General features: G+C 59.1%; 11 non-coding genes across 11 annotated transcripts; 6 read left to right on the top strand and 5 right to left on the bottom strand.

The window, feature by feature from the left end:
- Nucleotides 1-2,110: 2,110 nt before the first annotated feature.
- On the bottom strand, nucleotides 2,111-2,181 carry TRNAG-GCC (transfer RNA glycine (anticodon GCC)). Its single transcript has one exon. It is a non-coding gene; the product is annotated as a tRNA-Gly (tRNA).
- Nucleotides 2,182-3,237: 1,056 nt separating this feature from the next.
- Nucleotides 3,238-3,320, bottom strand: TRNAL-CAG (transfer RNA leucine (anticodon CAG)). The gene has a single exon. It is a non-coding gene; the product is annotated as a tRNA-Leu (tRNA).
- A 596-nt stretch (nucleotides 3,321-3,916) lies between these two features.
- On the top strand, nucleotides 3,917-3,988 carry TRNAD-GUC (transfer RNA aspartic acid (anticodon GUC)). The gene has a single exon. It is a non-coding gene; the product is annotated as a tRNA-Asp (tRNA).
- Nucleotides 3,989-4,698: 710 nt separating this feature from the next.
- On the top strand, nucleotides 4,699-4,770 carry TRNAG-UCC (transfer RNA glycine (anticodon UCC)). The gene has a single exon. It is a non-coding gene; the product is annotated as a tRNA-Gly (tRNA).
- Nucleotides 4,771-5,061: 291 nt separating this feature from the next.
- Nucleotides 5,062-5,133, top strand: TRNAE-CUC (transfer RNA glutamic acid (anticodon CUC)). The gene has a single exon. It is a non-coding gene; the product is annotated as a tRNA-Glu (tRNA).
- Nucleotides 5,134-10,433: 5,300 nt separating this feature from the next.
- TRNAG-GCC (transfer RNA glycine (anticodon GCC)) lies at nucleotides 10,434-10,504 on the bottom strand. The gene has a single exon. It is a non-coding gene; the product is annotated as a tRNA-Gly (tRNA).
- Nucleotides 10,505-11,560: 1,056 nt separating this feature from the next.
- Nucleotides 11,561-11,643, bottom strand: TRNAL-CAG (transfer RNA leucine (anticodon CAG)). The gene has a single exon. It is a non-coding gene; the product is annotated as a tRNA-Leu (tRNA).
- Nucleotides 11,644-12,239: 596 nt separating this feature from the next.
- Nucleotides 12,240-12,311, top strand: TRNAD-GUC (transfer RNA aspartic acid (anticodon GUC)). The gene has a single exon. It is a non-coding gene; the product is annotated as a tRNA-Asp (tRNA).
- Nucleotides 12,312-13,021: 710 nt separating this feature from the next.
- TRNAG-UCC (transfer RNA glycine (anticodon UCC)) lies at nucleotides 13,022-13,093 on the top strand. The gene has a single exon. It is a non-coding gene; the product is annotated as a tRNA-Gly (tRNA).
- A 291-nt stretch (nucleotides 13,094-13,384) lies between these two features.
- Nucleotides 13,385-13,456, top strand: TRNAE-CUC (transfer RNA glutamic acid (anticodon CUC)). Its single transcript has one exon. It is a non-coding gene; the product is annotated as a tRNA-Glu (tRNA).
- Nucleotides 13,457-18,752: 5,296 nt separating this feature from the next.
- TRNAG-GCC (transfer RNA glycine (anticodon GCC)) lies at nucleotides 18,753-18,823 on the bottom strand. Its single transcript has one exon. It is a non-coding gene; the product is annotated as a tRNA-Gly (tRNA).
- Nucleotides 18,824-19,228: the final 405 nt, after the last annotated feature.

The following is a 19,228-nucleotide window of genomic DNA, read 5'->3' as shown; positions in this document are numbered from 1 at the left end:
CCCCCTCCTCAAGGACTTCTTAGCAGCACTATTTGCAATAGCCGAGACCCAGAATGAACCCAAGGGCCCATGAGTGGACGGTGGACTTAAGAAGATGTGCTGTAGAAACCTACCATCGCATATTACTCAGCCCCAATGGACGATGAAATACTGTCATTCGCAGCCACATGAATGGACCTAGAGTCTATCACACTGTGTGAAGAAAGGCAGATATAGAGCAAGATAAATATTATATGATATCGAATTCCAGGTGGAATCTAATACATAATTGACATTTGTCTATGTACAAAATAGAAAAACACTCTGCAGACATCGATAACCAAGTGACGGGTATGCATGTGGAAAGGGAAAATTGGAGGTATCAGTTAGGAGTATGTGTTTAACAGATACACGCTACTGTGTACAAAATAGAGAAGCAACACGGACTTGCTGAATAACACAGGGAACGATACTTCAATGTCCTGGAATACCCTATAATGGAAAATAATCTGTAAATACAGTATACATTCTAAACCGAATCACTTTGCTGTGTACTTGAAACTAATACGGTCTTAGAAATCAACTACACTTCAACGACAATGAAAACAACAATGAAGGCACCAATGGAGAGTTACCATATGATCCAGCCGTCCCCATCCTGAGTATGTATGCGGAAAAGACAAAACCTCTAATTGGGAAAGATACGTACACCTCAATGTTCATAGCAGCACCGTGGGCCATAGCCATGACAGGGGAAAAAATCCCAGGTGTCATTCCGTGGATGATTGGCTTAAGGAAATTTGAGATATAGATAGGTAGAGAGAGAGATAGAAAGATAGAGAGATCGATCGATAGATATCGATAGAAAAACAGATAAGAGAGAGAGAGATTTTCAATGTATTAAAATCAATCTCATGGAATATTACTCAGCCATAAAAAGCATGAGAGCTTGTCATTTGCAGTAACACGGATGGATCTAGCTAGCACCGAACCTCGTATAATAAGTCAGACAGAAGGACCAAAATACATATATGTGGAATCCAAACAATAGTACAAGTTAACCTCTGTGCAAAACAGGAACAGATTGACAGATAGAGAGAACAGCCTTACTGTTACCCAAGGGGAACGTGTACGCGAGGGATCAATTAGGAGCTGGTATTAGCGGGTACGAATAACAGGATTTATGGCACAGCACCGAGAATTATATTCAACGTCTCGTAATTACCTGTAACGGAAAGTAACGATCTATATGCGTATATATACACATGTATAGAAAAGATAATCAGTTTACTGTACCCCTGAAAATAACACAATAATGTAAATCAACTATACTTCTATTAAAATGAAAATTCAAAAATATAAAAATTAAAAATGAGGCCAAACGGACACACGCAAGGGCAGTACCCTTGACAAAGTAGGATTTGATGGTGCTGGGGGGTGGTGTCGCTAGGTGGGGTGCCAGTGGTGGGAGGAGGGCTTCAGGGGAGGGGGTGGTGTTTGTTGTTGGGGTGTTGGTGGTGATGGTGGTTTTAGTGGTGGGGGAGCGGGCGGGTGTTCGAAAAATATTTCGGCTGAGGGACGTAAAGTGAACATAGAGTGCACTCTGCCCTGATATTGTGGAATTCCTCTTTGGAATTCCTCGTGCAGGATAACGCTTTGGGGACACTCCTGGGGAGTGCAATGTAGCCCTCCCAGGGGCGGCAGCTTTTCGGTTCCTGGTTGAGCAAACACTGTGTAACTTTCCGAGTGTGGGGAGAGTGAGGCAGAGAGCGGGGAAGCGCGGTGAAACGTGAAGAGGTGGGGCGAGCGGGTGCCAGTGTAGGGTATTCCTTCCAGTGCACCGTGTGACCCCAGCGGGATCAGGGTAAGAAAGAGAAAAGGGACAAGGAAGGTGTGTGGGCGCGAGAGTGGCTGAGCCCGCAAGGCGTCAGGTCACGGAGGCTTGGCTCTCGGGGTTGGGGTTTTCGTCCCACGGAGGGTAGGGGGCGCCGGCGTGGGCAGGACAGGAGAGGGAAGGTGCGGCGGTGGGCTGCGGGTGGGAGCATGCTGTGGTAGGACAGGTGCCTTGAGCGTGGGAGAGGGGAAGCCTAGCTCCGCTGTGGGCTGCGGGACCAAAAGGGGACTGGGTCGCTGCATGGGCCGGGAATCGAACCCGGGCCTCCCGCGTGGCAGGCGAGAATTCTACCACTGAACCACCCATGCACCGATGGCCGCCGCCGCCCGACGCCGCCCCAGCGGCGCTCGCCGCCAACCGCCAGACACTGGTGGCTCGCTGCTCGCCCATGGACATCCGCTCCATGTGAGCAGGAGGCGGTGAGTGACCTGAAGGAGAGGCTCCGGGGGAACGGGGAGGACCCCCAGGGCGCGGCGCGGTCGGAGGGAAGGAGGGACGCAGGGACGGAGGCGGACTCGGCCCAACCTGCGCTTCCGAATCTGCCGTCCAGGGCCGCCGCCAGACTGTCAGTGTCGCCGGAGGAAGCCAGGAACCGGACCCAGCCTGGCCTGCGCCCGAATTCCAGTCAGGGCAGGCGACGCGTGGCAGGTGCGGCTGAGCTCCGACGCTCCTCACAACGACCGCCGGCCCTGGCCCAAAGTCCCTCTGGCGCCTGGCTTTCTCGCTCGTGCCGGGCGTTGGCGGGCAGCAGGCTGGAGAGGGGATGGGAGCTCGGGCTGTGAGGAGACAGCGAGTGTGGGACATGGGCGCCTGGGAGCGCCGCCGCCGCCGCCGCCGCCGCGCCAATGACCAGCGCTGTCTGAGCCTGGCTTCTGCGCTCCTGCCGGCCGCTCTCCCGAAGGGTCCCGCTCCGGTGCGTTGGTCGTGAGGAGGAGCACTTTGGCCGAGTGGCTGCTGGCTCGTGGACAGCCGTCTGAGGGAGCGCGCCGGGGTGTGGCTGGGTCCGGCCGGGGCAGCGGCTTCTCGCGTGAACATGCGCTGTGGCGCCAAGGTGGGTGAAAGAAGTGCCGCGAAGGCCTGCACTGCGAAGGCGAGGAGGGCGTGTGTCCTGAACGGCAGTTTCCAGAGGGTTCCCCCTGGGCTGTTTCCGTGAGGCCGGCGCACAGGACTGGGCAGGAAGAGCAGCTGTGGCTGAGGAGGTCCTGCGTGTGAGAGGCGTCGTGTGGGTGTCGCGTCGAGGGGGCCGGAGTCTGGGGAGCTGGCAAGAGTGCGAGGCAGGAACGGAGTGTGAGGCGGTAGGGTGTTGTCCAGGCCCGGGACGGGCCGGGTGCAGCATTTGTTGGGCGGGCCAAAAAAGGCTGGCTTGTCAGGAGTGGGATTCGAACCCACGCCTCCAGGGGAGACTGCGACCTGAACGCAGCGCCTTAGACCGCTCGGCCATCCTGACGGCGGGCCTGGGCGCGTCGCCGCTCGGCTGGCTGGGACCCGACGCGACGCGGACACCGATGCCCTTGGCCCGACGCGGTGCTCTGCGCCAGGGGGCGGCCGTCCGGCTGCGCGACGGACCGGGCGCGCGCCGGCCAACGGGGCAGCGAGGCCAGCCGTCGCGCCCGGCTCCGCCGCCGCCGCCCCCTCGCCCACCCCTGGCCCGGGACCCAGCCGTGTGCCGCGTCCGGCCAGCTTCTGCCGCCGGCCGCGCCCACCCCTCCGCCTCTTCTCCCGGGACGTGGCACGGCGAGCGCCCACCTCCTCCTCACAGCCTTGCTTGAGCTCTCCGGCCCCCTCGGGCCCCCTCCTCCCGGCGCGATCCTGGCGTCGGGGGCTATAGGCAGCGCGCACTGGGAGTTTCCAGCGCCACGCGGATCCGTGTCCCTGGCGGGGTCCCGGGCTGCCTCCTTGCATGACGCGTTTGGTGTGGTGTCGGGTCGGGTCGGGTCGGGTCGGGCACGTGGCGGGCGCCCGTGGTGGGCAGAGGGCCGAGGGCAGGGGGTAGGCGACTGCAGGCAGCCGGAGAGCAGTCGGGCGCCCGCGTGGCCGCCGCCGTCCTCGTTAGTATAGTGGTGAGTATCCCCGCCTGTCACGCGGGAGACCGGGGTTCGATTCCCCGACGGGGAGGCCACACGCCCCTTTTTGGTGGCTGGCGCCGCTCTCTGTCCAGCCGCCTGGCCCCAACGGCCCTTCTTCTCGTCCCTCCGCCCTCCAGCGGGGCCTGCCCACCCTCGACCGCCTCCAGCCCTCCACCCCTGCAACCCCTTGCCCGTCCTCCTCGCCGGGCGCTCGGGCGCCACGGCCGAGCGAGGGCCTCCTCTCGACCCCACAAGCGCCCGACGACTTTGCGGCCCGCCCACAGTGGCTGCCGCAGTGGGCTCCTTGCGACGCGACGCACACCTGCACAGCTTCACGGCTGCCGGGAAGGGTGTGGGGCGGATGAGTCCCGTCCCCTTTCGGTGCCGGGGAGTGGCCTCGCCCAACAGCCGTTGGAGAAGGGCTTTGGCGAGCGGGGAACCAGAGGTGGCGTGCCCGCGGAGGGGTCGGGCCGCGGCGTGCAGCCGAGGGCCCGGCAGCAGCAAGGCAGCGACAGCGCGCCCCCACCCCGCCCCCCGCCCCAGAAGCGTTCGGGCCGGGGGCGAGGGCAGCTGCGTAGGGCTGGAGCGCTTGAGGCGCCCGGGGCGGCCGACGGTGGCGCCTGACGCAGCGCAGAGCTGCTGGCGGACGGGGCGTCGGGGGCGGGCTGCGCCCGGCCGCCGCAGGGGCAGCGGCGTCGGCGGCGAGACCGCGCTCCGGCGAGCCCGGGGCCGGCGTGTCGGGGCGGCCCGGGCTGTGCAGCGTTGGTGGTATAGTGGTGAGCATAGCTGCCTTCCAAGCAGTTGACCCGGGTTCGATTCCCGGCCAACGCAGCGGGCCCATCTTTTGCCGAGCTCCACGGCCGGCCCTCCCGCCCGGGGCCCGTGAGGGAGAGCTGGGAGCTGGGCGCAGAAAAGAGGGAGCTAGGTGGCCTGCGGCTTCTCGCGCGTGTGCGGGAAGGAGGCGCGCAGTGTTTTGAGGGTGCCAGCAAGCAGGAAGAACGCTAGGGCACGTGGCTTGCCAGGGGCGGAGGGCGGCTGGACGTGGAAAGGCCGGGCCTTGGCGCCAAGGCAGCGCCCAGTGGCTGGGTCGAGCAGAGGCAGGCCCGACGCGGAGCCCGACGCTCCCTGGTGGTCTAGTGGTTAGGATTCGGCGCTCTCACCGCCGCGGCCCGGGTTCGATTCCCGGTCAGGGAAGCATTTCTTCTTCCTCTCCGCCTACCAACCTCCCCAGCGCGTCCACAAACACTCCGCCCCCACCCCACCACCACCCCCCTTTTAGCCCACGCGCCAAGCCAACTCGTCCGCTCCTTCTCCCCCGCCCCGTGACCTCAGCGCCCCGACAAGAGCCACCCGGTACCCTCCACCTGCAGCCCCAGGCCCTGGCGTGCAACCTCCACCCTCGTGCCCCGCCAAAACTTTCGGCCTCGCGCGCCCACCCACTCGAGGCCTTCGGCGACGACTCCTGCTCCGACGCTTGCCCCAGCCCCAAACACGACTGGCCGGCGCAGCCGTGGCCACGAGCGTGCTTGGACTCTCAAGCGGCACTGCTTCCGCCACCACAATCCTCGCGGCTGACAAGCCACCCTCTCTTCCCAGCTCAGGCGGTGGTGCTGCTGCTTGTGCTGGTGGTGCTGCTGGTGCTGCTGGTGCTGCTGGTGACGGTGCTGGTGGCCGTGGTGGACAGGGTGCTGGCGATGGCGCTGCAGGTTGTGGCGGCGGCGGCGGTGGTGGTGGTTGGCGGCATCACTGGTGGCCGCGTCGACGGAAAGCGGAAGGCGCGGGAGAGGGCCCTCCGTCTCCAAGTTGGGCCACTTGCCGGGACTGGCCGTCCCTTACGTCTCCTTTCAAGCCAGCGACCAGTCCCGATGGCTTACCTGCTGCGTGCCAGCTCCTGGGCTGCCCTCGAAGCCCGTGGGCCTGTCGTTGGCCTTCAAGGACGCGGGGGTCTTGAACCGCGCAGGGGAGCAGACAGGCTGCCGGGAGGCGGAGGTGTGAAAAGGAACCTGGCCACGTGCTTGTAGTTGGTCGAAAGGGCAGTGGAGGTGAGAAAGCAGGCAGAAACCGGATGCCGCCCGGGAAACTTTAGCTATGCAAGTGGCAGGGTGTGGAGACAGATGCGTGGCAGGGTGGACTACCAGCCAACATGGTATTCGGATTGCATTACCGGTACTCTCAGTCCTGTCACAGAGAGGCAAGAACGTTACCGACGATACCTCCCCCTCCACTAACAGCAAACACACACACACACACGCACACGCGCGCGCACACACACACACACACATACACACACACCAGAGTCACACACACACACACACACACACACACACATGCACCCCTCACCTGGCTATGACTTCTAATATTCCCCATTCCCACGTTACTATCTATTATTGGATGGACTCCATCCCTCTCTTCAGCCTGTCTTCACCTTCTCCTATGGATTCTGGCCATGGTGAATCACCGACCTCGGTCTCCTCTCAGGCCAGGCTTGGGCGCGTCTGTCAGCAAAGGGTTTGGTGTGCGGTTCACAGCTTGTTTCCTTCAGAGGCAGAGTGGACAGCCGATGAGCTGCAGCGTTTGGCGGCAGCAGTATAGTCGCTGGATTTAGACCAAGCCGGTTCCCCTGTGGAAGGGAGCCCCTGTCGGCATATGGGTGCATCCCATCACCGCAGGCGCTTTCGTCAACGCCCTTGTGGGTGTGTTCGGGGTGAGTGTGGGTGGGCGAGAGTACGGGGTGAAGGTGTTTGTCGCCGTGGTTGGGGGCCACACCACGAGGCTTAGGGAACGGAGCCAGACGACCCCATAGAGAAGGGCCGGCCTTGAGCCTCGGGTTGGGAGGTGGCAGGACGAGTCCAGGGCACTGGGTGGAGCGCAGGTGCGAAGGAGAGGAGTGGGGCTTGCGGGGAACTGGCTAGGAGAGTAGTTGGCCACTCAGGCAGGGGCTCTGCCGAAGCTTGGGCCCGCGGTTGCCCTTGGCCCCCCAATTGCGTGCGGTGTGCGGGTGGGTCCGATGTAGGGAAGAGGGTGGCCATGGAGTAGGAGTGGGTCTGAGGAGCCCGTGGGAGGCCAGGAGTGGCGGAAGTGAGTCTTCTGCACCGGATGTGTGAGAGAGGGGCTGGGGAACTAGGGGCTGGTGGCGGGTAGAGGGGAGCGAGCCTGGAGTCTTCGAGGAAGGGCAGATAGCAAGCAGGGGGGGTGAGTGGGCTGTGGTACGAGGACGATGGTGGGAGAGGACCCCAGCGGGGCGGTGGGTGAGAGGGCGAGACAGGTGGGCTGTGCTTTGAGGTGGTCAGGCTAACCAGGGGGCTGGGGCTGGGGCAGCAGTGTAGGAAGCAGGCAAGGGAAGGAGAGAAACAAGGATAGGAGTCAGAGTCTAGGCGAGGTCTGAATTGAGTGGGGCATTCTACAGCCCCAGAAACGAAGGTAACCTCTCATCAGGAAACACCTTCAATCCGCCAAGTCTCAGGTCTGTGTGTGTGTGTGTGTGTGTGTGTGTGTGTGTGTGTGTGTGTGTGTGTGTGTGTGGCGGGGTGTGTGGTGGCGTGTGGAGCTTAGGGGATGTGGTTGGGGAGAGTGGCATGTGAGGATGAGGTCGAGAAGTAAAGAGGCTTCAAAGGAGAGTTACCATATGATCCAGCAACCCCACTGCAGGGTATAGATGTGGGAAAGATGAAATCTCCGCTTCGAAAATATACAAGTACCGCACCCCTCCTCCACGTTCCTAGCAACACTATTTGCAATAGCTGAGACCCGGGATGAACCCAAAGTCCCATGAGTGGACGAAGGATCTAAAAGGATGCGTTGCATAAATATACCGTAGAATATCACTCAGCCATAAAGGAGGATGGAATATTGTCATTTGAGGCCACATGGATGGAACTAGAGTCCATCAAATTACGTGAAGTAAGTCAGACTGAGAAATATAAATATTATATAATATCACTTCCGGGTGGAATCTAAAACATAATAGACATGAATCTATGGACAAAACAGAAACACACTCCACAGACATCGAAAACCAACTGACGGTTATGCGAGGGGAAAGGGAAGGCTGGAGGGATCAGTTAGGAGTGTGGGATTAACAGATACACGCTACTGTGTATAAAATAGAGAAGCAACACGGACTTGCGGAATAACAGGGAACGATCTGCAATGTCTTGGAATAACCTATGAAGGAAACTAATCTGAAAATACAATATACATACAAACCGAACGACTGTGCTGTACACCCGACCTAATACAGGACTGGAAATCAACTACACTTCAACGACAACGACAACAACAATGAAGGCACCAAAGGAGAGCTACCATATGATCCAGCAACCCCACTGCTGGGTACCTACGTGGGAAAGATGAAACCTCTACTTCGAAAGGTTACATGCACCGCCCCCCTCCTCAAGGACTTCTTAGCAGCACTATTTGCAATAGCCGAGACCCAGAATGAACCCAAGGGCCCATGAGTGGACGGTGGACTTAAGAAGATGTGCTGTAGAAACCTACCATCGCATATTACTCAGCCCCAATGGACGATGAAATACTGTCATTCGCAGCCACATGAATGGACCTAGAGTCTATCACACTGTGTGAAGAAAGGCAGATATAGAGCAAGATAAATATTATATGATATCGAATTCCAGGTGGAATCTAATACATAATTGACATTTGTCTATGTACAAAATAGAAAAACACTCTGCAGACATCGATAACCAAGTGACGGGTATGCATGTGGAAAGGGAAAATTGGAGGTATCAGTTAGGAGTATGTGTTTAACAGATACACGCTACTGTGTACAAAATAGAGAAGCAACACGGACTTGCTGAATAACACAGGGAACGATACTTCAATGTCCTGGAATACCCTATAATGGAAAATAATCTGTAAATACAGTATACATTCTAAACCGAATCACTTTGCTGTGTACTTGAAACTAATACGGTCTTAGAAATCAACTACACTTCAACGACAATGAAAACAACAATGAAGGCACCAATGGAGAGTTACCATATGATCCAGCCGTCCCCATCCTGAGTATGTATGCGGAAAAGACAAAACCTCTAATTGGGAAAGATACGTACACCTCAATGTTCATAGCAGCACCGTGGGCCATAGCCATGACAGGGGAAAAAATCCCAGGTGTCATTCCGTGGATGATTGGCTTAAGGAAATTTGAGATATAGATAGGTAGAGAGAGAGATAGAAAGATAGAGAGATCGATCGATAGATATCGATAGAAAAACAGATAAGAGAGAGAGAGATTTTCAATGTATTAAAATCAATCTCATGGAATATTACTCAGCCATAAAAAGCATGAGAGCTTGTCATTTGCAGTAACACGGATGGATCTAGCTAGCACCGAACCTCGTATAATAAGTCAGACAGAAGGACCAAAATACATATATGTGGAATCCAAACAATAGTACAAGTTAACCTCTGTGCAAAACAGGAACAGATTGACAGATAGAGAGAACAGCCTTACTGTTACCCAAGGGGAACGTGTACGCGAGGGATCAATTAGGAGCTGGTATTAGCGGGTACGAATAACAGGATTTATGGCACAGCACCGAGAATTATATTCAACGTCTCGTAATTACCTGTAACGGAAAGTAACGATCTATATGCGTATATATACACATGTATAGAAAAGATAATCAGTTTACTGTACCCCTGAAAATAACACAATAATGTAAATCAACTATACTTCTATTAAAATGAAAATTCAAAAATATAAAAATTAAAAATGAGGCCAAACGGACACACGCAAGGGCAGTACCCTTGACAAAGTAGGATTTGATGGTGCTGGGGGGTGGTGTCGCTAGGTGGGGTGCCAGTGGTGGGAGGAGGGCTTCAGGGGAGGGGGTGGTGTTTGTTGTTGGGGTGTTGGTGGTGATGGTGGTTTTAGTGGTGGGGGAGCGGGCGGGTGTTCGAAAAATATTTCGGCTGAGGGACGTAAAGTGAACATAGAGTGCACTCTGCCCTGATATTGTGGAATTCCTCTTTGGAATTCCTCGTGCAGGATAACGCTTTGGGGACACTCCTGGGGAGTGCAATGTAGCCCTCCCAGGGGCGGCAGCTTTTCGGTTCCTGGTTGAGCAAACACTGTGTAACTTTCCGAGTGTGGGGAGAGTGAGGCAGAGAGCGGGGAAGCGCGGTGAAACGTGAAGAGGTGGGGCGAGCGGGTGCCAGTGTAGGGTATTCCTTCCAGTGCACCGTGTGACCCCAGCGGGATCAGGGTAAGAAAGAGAAAAGGGACAAGGAAGGTGTGTGGGCGCGAGAGTGGCTGAGCCCGCAAGGCGTCAGGTCACGGAGGCTTGGCTCTCGGGGTTGGGGTTTTCGTCCCACGGAGGGTAGGGGGCGCCGGCGTGGGCAGGACAGGAGAGGGAAGGTGCGGCGGTGGGCTGCGGGTGGGAGCATGCTGTGGTAGGACAGGTGCCTTGAGCGTGGGAGAGGGGAAGCCTAGCTCCGCTGTGGGCTGCGGGACCAAAAGGGGACTGGGTCGCTGCATGGGCCGGGAATCGAACCCGGGCCTCCCGCGTGGCAGGCGAGAATTCTACCACTGAACCACCCATGCACCGATGGCCGCCGCCGCCCGACGCCGCCCCAGCGGCGCTCGCCGCCAACCGCCAGACACTGGTGGCTCGCTGCTCGCCCATGGACATCCGCTCCATGTGAGCAGGAGGCGGTGAGTGACCTGAAGGAGAGGCTCCGGGGGAACGGGGAGGACCCCCAGGGCGCGGCGCGGTCGGAGGGAAGGAGGGACGCAGGGACGGAGGCGGACTCGGCCCAACCTGCGCTTCCGAATCTGCCGTCCAGGGCCGCCGCCAGACTGTCAGTGTCGCCGGAGGAAGCCAGGAACCGGACCCAGCCTGGCCTGCGCCCGAATTCCAGTCAGGGCAGGCGACGCGTGGCAGGTGCGGCTGAGCTCCGACGCTCCTCACAACGACCGCCGGCCCTGGCCCAAAGTCCCTCTGGCGCCTGGCTTTCTCGCTCGTGCCGGGCGTTGGCGGGCAGCAGGCTGGAGAGGGGATGGGAGCTCGGGCTGTGAGGAGACAGCGAGTGTGGGACATGGGCGCCTGGGAGCGCCGCCGCCGCCGCCGCCGCCGCGCCAATGACCAGCGCTGTCTGAGCCTGGCTTCTGCGCTCCTGCCGGCCGCTCTCCCGAAGGGTCCCGCTCCGGTGCGTTGGTCGTGAGGAGGAGCACTTTGGCCGAGTGGCTGCTGGCTCGTGGACAGCCGTCTGAGGGAGCGCGCCGGGGTGTGGCTGGGTCCGGCCGGGGCAGCGGCTTCTCGCGTGAACATGCGCTGTGGCGCCAAGGTGGGTGAAAGAAGTGCCGCGAAGGCCTGCACTGCGAAGGCGAGGAGGGCGTGTGTCCTGAACGGCAGTTTCCAGAGGGTTCCCCCTGGGCTGTTTCCGTGAGGCCGGCGCACAGGACTGGGCAGGAAGAGCAGCTGTGGCTGAGGAGGTCCTGCGTGTGAGAGGCGTCGTGTGGGTGTCGCGTCGAGGGGGCCGGAGTCTGGGGAGCTGGCAAGAGTGCGAGGCAGGAACGGAGTGTGAGGCGGTAGGGTGTTGTCCAGGCCCGGGACGGGCCGGGTGCAGCATTTGTTGGGCGGGCCAAAAAAGGCTGGCTTGTCAGGAGTGGGATTCGAACCCACGCCTCCAGGGGAGACTGCGACCTGAACGCAGCGCCTTAGACCGCTCGGCCATCCTGACGGCGGGCCTGGGCGCGTCGCCGCTCGGCTGGCTGGGACCCGACGCGACGCGGACACCGATGCCCTTGGCCCGACGCGGTGCTCTGCGCCAGGGGGCGGCCGTCCGGCTGCGCGACGGACCGGGCGCGCGCCGGCCAACGGGGCAGCGAGGCCAGCCGTCGCGCCCGGCTCCGCCGCCGCCGCCCCCTCGCCCACCCCTGGCCCGGGACCCAGCCGTGTGCCGCGTCCGGCCAGCTTCTGCCGCCGGCCGCGCCCACCCCTCCGCCTCTTCTCCCGGGACGTGGCACGGCGAGCGCCCACCTCCTCCTCACAGCCTTGCTTGAGCTCTCCGGCCCCCTCGGGCCCCCTCCTCCCGGCGCGATCCTGGCGTCGGGGGCTATAGGCAGCGCGCACTGGGAGTTTCCAGCGCCACGCGGATCCGTGTCCCTGGCGGGGTCCCGGGCTGCCTCCTTGCATGACGCGTTTGGTGTGGTGTCGGGTCGGGTCGGGTCGGGTCGGGCACGTGGCGGGCGCCCGTGGTGGGCAGAGGGCCGAGGGCAGGGGGTAGGCGACTGCAGGCAGCCGGAGAGCAGTCGGGCGCCCGCGTGGCCGCCGCCGTCCTCGTTAGTATAGTGGTGAGTATCCCCGCCTGTCACGCGGGAGACCGGGGTTCGATTCCCCGACGGGGAGGCCACACGCCCCTTTTTGGTGGCTGGCGCCGCTCTCTGTCCAGCCGCCTGGCCCCAACGGCCCTTCTTCTCGTCCCTCCGCCCTCCAGCGGGGCCTGCCCACCCTCGACCGCCTCCAGCCCTCCACCCCTGCAACCCCTTGCCCGTCCTCCTCGCCGGGCGCTCGGGCGCCACGGCCGAGCGAGGGCCTCCTCTCGACCCCACAAGCGCCCGACGACATTGCGGCCCGCCCACAGTGGCTGCCGCAGTGGGCTCCTTGCGACGCGACGCACACCTGCACAGCTTCACGGCTGCCGGGACGGGTGTGGGGCGGATGAGTCCCGTCCCCTTTCGGTGCCGGGGAGTGGCCTCGCCCAACAGCCGTTGGAGAAGGGCTTTGGCGAGCGGGGAACCAGAGGTGGCGTGCCCGCGGAGGGGTCGGGCCGCGGCGTGCAGCCGAGGGCCCGGCAGCAGCAAGGCAGCGACAGCGCGCCCCCACCCCGCCCCCCGCCCCAGAAGCGTTCGGGCCGGGGGCGAGGGCAGCTGCGTAGGGCTGGAGCGCTTGAGGCGCCCGGGGCGGCCGACGGTGGCGCCTGACGCAGCGCAGAGCTGCTGGCGGACGGGGCGTCGGGGCCGGGCTGCGCCCGGCCGCCGCAGGGGCAGCGGCGGCGGCGGCGAGACCGCGCTCCGGCGAGCCCGGGGCCGGCGTGTCGGGGCGGCCCGGGCTGTGCAGCGTTGGTGGTATAGTGGTGAGCATAGCTGCCTTCCAAGCAGTTGACCCGGGTTCGATTCCCGGCCAACGCAGCGGGCCCATCTTTTGCCGAGCTCCACGGCCGGCCCTCCCGCCCGGGGCCCGTGAGGGAGAGCTGGGAGCTGGGCGCAGAAAAGAGGGAGCTAGGTGGCCTGCGGCTTCTCGCGCGTGTGCGGGAAGGAGGCGCGCAGTGTTTTGAGGGTGCCAGCAAGCAGGAAGAACGCTAGGGCACGTGGCTTGCCAGGGGCGGAGGGCGGCTGGACGTGGAAAGGCCGGGCCTTGGCGCCAAGGCAGCGCCCAGTGGCTGGGTCGAGCAGAGGCAGGCCCGACGCGGAGCCCGACGCTCCCTGGTGGTCTAGTGGTTAGGATTCGGCGCTCTCACCGCCGCGGCCCGGGTTCGATTCCCGGTCAGGGAAGCATTTCTTCTTCCTCTCCGCCTACCAACCTCCCCAGCGCGTCCACAAACACTCCGCCCCCACCCCACCACCACCCCCCTTTTAGCCCACGCGCCAAGCCAACTCGTCCGCTCCTTCTCCCCCGCCCCGTGACCTCAGCGCCCCGACAAGAGCCACCCGGTACCCTCCACCTGCAGCCCCAGGCCCTGGCGTGCAACCTCCACCCTCGTGCCCCGCCAAAACTTTCGGCCTCGCGCGCCCACCCACTCGAGGCCTTCGGCGACGACTCCTGCTCCGACGCTTGCCCCAGCCCCAAACACGACTGGCCGGCGCAGCCGTGGCCACGAGCGTGCTTGGACTCTCAAGCGGCACTGCTTCCGCCACCACAATCCTCGCGGCTGACAAGCCACCCTCTCTTCCCAGCTCAGGCGGTGGTGCTGCTGCTTGTGCTGGTGGTGCTGCTGGTGCTGCTGGTGCTGCTGGTGACGGTGCTGGTGGCCGTGGTGGACAGGGTGCTGGCGATGGCGCTGCAGGTTGTGGCGGCGGCGGCGGTGGTGGTGGTTGGCGGCATCACTGGTGGCCGCGTCGACGGAAAGCGGAAGGCGCGGGAGAGGGCCCTCCGTCTCCAAGTTGGGCCACTTGCCGGGACTGGCCGTCCCTTACGTCTCCTTTCAAGCCAGCGACCAGTCCCGATGGCTTACCTGCTGCGTGCCAGCTCCTGGGCTGCCCTCGAAGCCCGTGGGCCTGTCGTTGGCCTTCAAGGACGCGGGGGTCTTGAACCGCGCAGGGGAGCAGACAGGCTGCCGGGAGGCGGAGGTGTGAAAAGGAACCTGGCCACGTGCTTGTAGTTGGTCGAAAGGGCAGTGGAGGTGAGAAAGCAGGCAGAAACCGGATGCCGCCCGGGAAACTTTAGCTATGCAAGTGGCAGGGTGTGGAGACAGATGCGTGGCAGGGTGGACTACCAGCCAACATGGTATTCGGATTGCATTACCGGTACTCTCAGTCCTGTCACAGAGAGGCAAGAACGTTACCGACGATACCTCCCCCTCCACTAACAGCAAACACACACACACACACGCACACGCGCGCGCACACACACACACACACATACACACACACCAGAGTCACACACACACACACACACACACACACACATGCACCCCTCACCTGGCTATGACTTCTAATATTCCCCATTCCCACGTTACTATCTATTATTGGATGGACTCCATCCCTCTCTTCAGCCTGTCTTCACCTTCTCCTATGGATTCTGGCCATGGTGAATCACCGACCTCGGTCTCCTCTCAGGCCAGGCTTGGGCGCGTCTGTCAGCAAAGGGTTTGGTGTGCGGTTCACAGCTTGTTTCCTTCAGAGGCAGAGTGGACAGCCGATGAGCTGCAGCGTTTGGCGGCAGCAGTATAGTCGCTGGATTTAGACCAAGCCGGTTCCCCTGTGGAAGGGAGCCCCTGTCGGCATATGGGTGCATCCCATCACCGCAGGCGCTTTCGTCAACGCCCTTGTGGGTGTGTTCGGGGTGAGTGTGGGTGGGCGAGAGTACGGGGTGAAGGTGTTTGTCGCCGTGGTTGGGGGCCACACCACGAGGCTTAGGGAACGGAGCCAGACGACCCCATAGAGAAGGGCCGGCCTTGAGCCTCGGGTTGGGAGGTGGCAGGACGAGTCCAGGGCACTGGGTGGAGCGCAGGTGCGAAGGAGAGGAGTGGGGCTTGCGGGGAACTGGCTAGGAGAGTAGTTGGCCACTCAGGCAGGGGCTCTGCCGAAGCTTGGGCCCGCGGTTGCCCTTGGCCCCCCAATTGCGTGCGGTGTGCGGGTGGGTCCGATGTAGGGAAGAGGGTGGCCATGGAGTAGGAGTGGGTCTGAGGAGCCCGTGGGAGGCCAGGAGTGGCGGAAGTGAGTCTTCTGCACCGGATGTGTGAGAGAGGGGCTGGGGAACTAGGGGCTGGTGGCGGGTAGAGGGGAGCGAGCCTGGAGTCTTCGAGGAAGGGCAGATAGCAAGCAGGGGGGGTGAGTGGGCTGTGGTACGAGGACGATGGTGGGAGAGGACCCCAGCGGGGCGGTGGGTGAGAGGGCGAGACAGGTGGGCTGTGCTTTGAGGTGGTCAGGCTAACCAGGGGGCTGGGGCTGGGGCAGCAGTGTAGGAAGCAGGCAAGGGAAGGAGAGAAACAAGGATAGGAGTCAGAGTCTAGGCGAGGTCTGAATTGAGTGGGGCATTCTACAGCCCCAGAAACGAAGGTAACCTCTCATCAGGAAACACCTTCAATCCGCCAAGTCTCAGGTCTGTGTGTGTGTGTGTGTGTGTGTGTGTGTGTGTGTGTGTGTGTGTGTGTGTGGCGGGGTGTGTGGTGGCGTGTGGAGCTTAGGGGATGTGGTTGGGGAGAGTGGCATGTGAGGATGAGGTCGAGAAGTAAAGAGGCTTCAAAGGAGAGTTACCATATGATCCAGCAACCCCACTGCAGGGTATAGATGTGGGAAAGATGAAATCTCCGCTTCGAAAATATACAAGTACCGCACCCCTCCTCCACGTTCCTAGCAACACTATTTGCAATAGCTGAGACCCGGGATGAACCCAAAGTCCCATGAGTGGACGAAGGATCTAAAAGGATGCGTTGCATAAATATACCGTAGAATATCACTCAGCCATAAAGGAGGATGGAATATTGTCATTTGAGGCCACATGGATGGAACTAGAGTCCATCAAATTACGTGAAGTAAGTCAGACTGAGAAATATAAATATTATATAATATCACTTCCGGGTGGAATCTAAAACATAATAGACATGAATCTATGGACAAAACAGAAACACACTCCACAGACATCGAAAACCAACTGACGGTTATGCGAGGGGAAAGGGAAGGCTGGAGGGATCAGTTAGGAGTGTGGGATTAACAGATACACGCTACTGTGTATAAAATAGAGAAGCAACACGGACTTGCGGAATAACAGGGAACGATCTGCAATGTCTTGGAATAACCTATGAAGGAAACTAATCTGAAAATACAATATACATACAAACCGAACGACTGTGCTGTACACCCGACCTAATACAGGACTGGAAATCAACTACACTTCAACGACAACGACAACAACAATGAAGGCACCAAAGGAGAGCTACCATATGATCCAGCAACCCCACTGCTGGGTACCTACGTGGGAAAGATGAAACCTCTACTTCGAAAGGTTACATGCACCGCCCCCCTCCTCAAGGACTTCTTAGCAGCACTATTTGCAATAGCCGAGACCCAGAATGAACCCAAGGGCCCATGAGTGGACGGTGGACTTAAGAAGATGTGCTGTAGAAACCTACCATCGCATATTACTCAGCCCCAATGGACGATGAAATACTGTCATTCGCAGCCACATGAATGGACCTAGAGTCTATCACACTGTGTGAAGAAAGGCAGATATAGAGCAAGATAAATATTATATGATATCGAATTCCAGGTGGAATCTAATACATAATTGACATTTGTCTATGTACAAAATAGAAAAACACTCTGCAGACATCGATAACCAAGTGACGGGTATGCATGTGGAAAGGGAAAATTGGAGGTATCAGTTAGGAGTATGTGTTTAACAGATACACGCTACTGTGTACAAAATAGAGAAGCAACACGGACTTGCTGAATAACACAGGGAACGATACTTCAATGTCCTGGAATACCCTATAATGGAAAATAATCTGTAAATACAGTATACATTCTAAACCGAATCACTTTGCTGTGTACTTGAAACTAATACGGTCTTAGAAATCAACTACACTTCAACGACAATGAAAACAACAATGAAGGCACCAATGGAGAGTTACCATATGATCCAGCCGTCCCCATCCTGAGTATGTATGCGGAAAAGACAAAACCTCTAATTGGGAAAGATACGTACACCTCAATGTTCATAGCAGCACCGTGGGCCATAGCCATGACAGGGGAAAAAATCCCAGGTGTCATTCCGTGGATGATTGGCTTAAGGAAATTTGAGATATAGATAGGTAGAGAGAGAGATAGAAAGATAGAGAGATCGATCGATAGATATCGATAGAAAAACAGATAAGAGAGAGAGAGATTTTCAATGTATTAAAATCAATCTCATGGAATATTACTCAGCCATAAAAAGCATGAGAGCTTGTCATTTGCAGTAACACGGATGGATCTAGCTAGCACCGAACCTCGTATAATAAGTCAGACAGAAGGACCAAAATACATATATGTGGAATCCAAACAATAGTACAAGTTAACCTCTGTGCAAAACAGGAACAGATTGACAGATAGAGAGAACAGCCTTACTGTTACCCAAGGGGAACGTGTACGCGAGGGATCAATTAGGAGCTGGTATTAGCGGGTACGAATAACAGGATTTATGGCACAGCACCGAGAATTATATTCAACGTCTCGTAATTACCTGTAACGGAAAGTAACGATCTATATGCGTATATATACACATGTATAGAAAAGATAATCAGTTTACTGTACCCCTGAAAATAACACAATAATGTAAATCAACTATACTTCTATTAAAATGAAAATTCAAAAATATAAAAATTAAAAATGAGGCCAAACGGACACACGCAAGGGCAGTACCCTTGACAAAGTAGGATTTGATGGTGCTGGGGGGTGGTGTCGCTAGGTGGGGTGCCAGTGGTGGGAGGAGGGCTTCAGGGGAGGGGGTGGTGTTTGTTGTTGGGGTGTTGGTGGTGATGGTGGTTTTAGTGGTGGGGGAGCGGGCGGGTGTTCGAAAAATATTTCGGCTGAGGGACGTAAAGTGAACATAGAGTGCACTCTGCCCTGATATTGTGGAATTCCTCTTTGGAATTCCTCGTGCAGGATAACGCTTTGGGGACACTCCTGGGGAGTGCAATGTAGCCCTCCCAGGGGCGGCAGCTTTTCGGTTCCTGGTTGAGCAAACACTGTGTAACTTTCCGAGTGTGGGGAGAGTGAGGCAGAGAGCGGGGAAGCGCGGTGAAACGTGAAGAGGTGGGGCGAGCGGGTGCCAGTGTAGGGTATTCCTTCCAGTGCACCGTGTGACCCCAGCGGGATCAGGGTAAGAAAGAGAAAAGGGACAAGGAAGGTGTGTGGGCGCGAGAGTGGCTGAGCCCGCAAGGCGTCAGGTCACGGAGGCTTGGCTCTCGGGGTTGGGGTTTTCGTCCCACGGAGGGTAGGGGGCGCCGGCGTGGGCAGGACAGGAGAGGGAAGGTGCGGCGGTGGGCTGCGGGTGGGAGCATGCTGTGGTAGGACAGGTGCCTTGAGCGTGGGAGAGGGGAAGCCTAGCTCCGCTGTGGGCTGCGGGACCAAAAGGGGACTGGGTCGCTGCATGGGCCGGGAATCGAACCCGGGCCTCCCGCGTGGCAGGCGAGAATTCTACCACTGAACCACCCATGCACCGATGGCCGCCGCCGCCCGACGCCGCCCCAGCGGCGCTCGCCGCCAACCGCCAGACACTGGTGGCTCGCTGCTCGCCCATGGACATCCGCTCCATGTGAGCAGGAGGCGGTGAGTGACCTGAAGGAGAGGCTCCGGGGGAACGGGGAGGACCCCCAGGGCACGGCGCGGTCGGAGGGAAGGAGGGACGCAGGGACGGAGGCGGACTCGGCCCAACCTGCGCTTCCGAATCTGCCGTCCAGGGCCGCCGCCAGACTGTCAGTGTCGCCGGAGGAAGCCAGGAACCGGACCCAGCCTGGCCTGCGCCCGAATTCCAGTCAGGGCAGGCGACGCGTGGCAGGTGCGGCTGAGCTCCGACGCTCCTCACAGCGACCGCCGGCCCTGGCCCAAAGTCCCTCTGGCGCC

Source organism: Camelus dromedarius, chromosome 23 (genome assembly GCF_036321535.1).
Source record: "Camelus dromedarius isolate mCamDro1 chromosome 23, mCamDro1.pat, whole genome shotgun sequence".
NCBI classification, from domain to species: domain Eukaryota; kingdom Metazoa; phylum Chordata; class Mammalia; order Artiodactyla; family Camelidae; genus Camelus; species Camelus dromedarius.
Note: the sequence above shows the minus strand (reverse complement) of the source record. Positions and strands in the feature narration are given on the sequence as shown.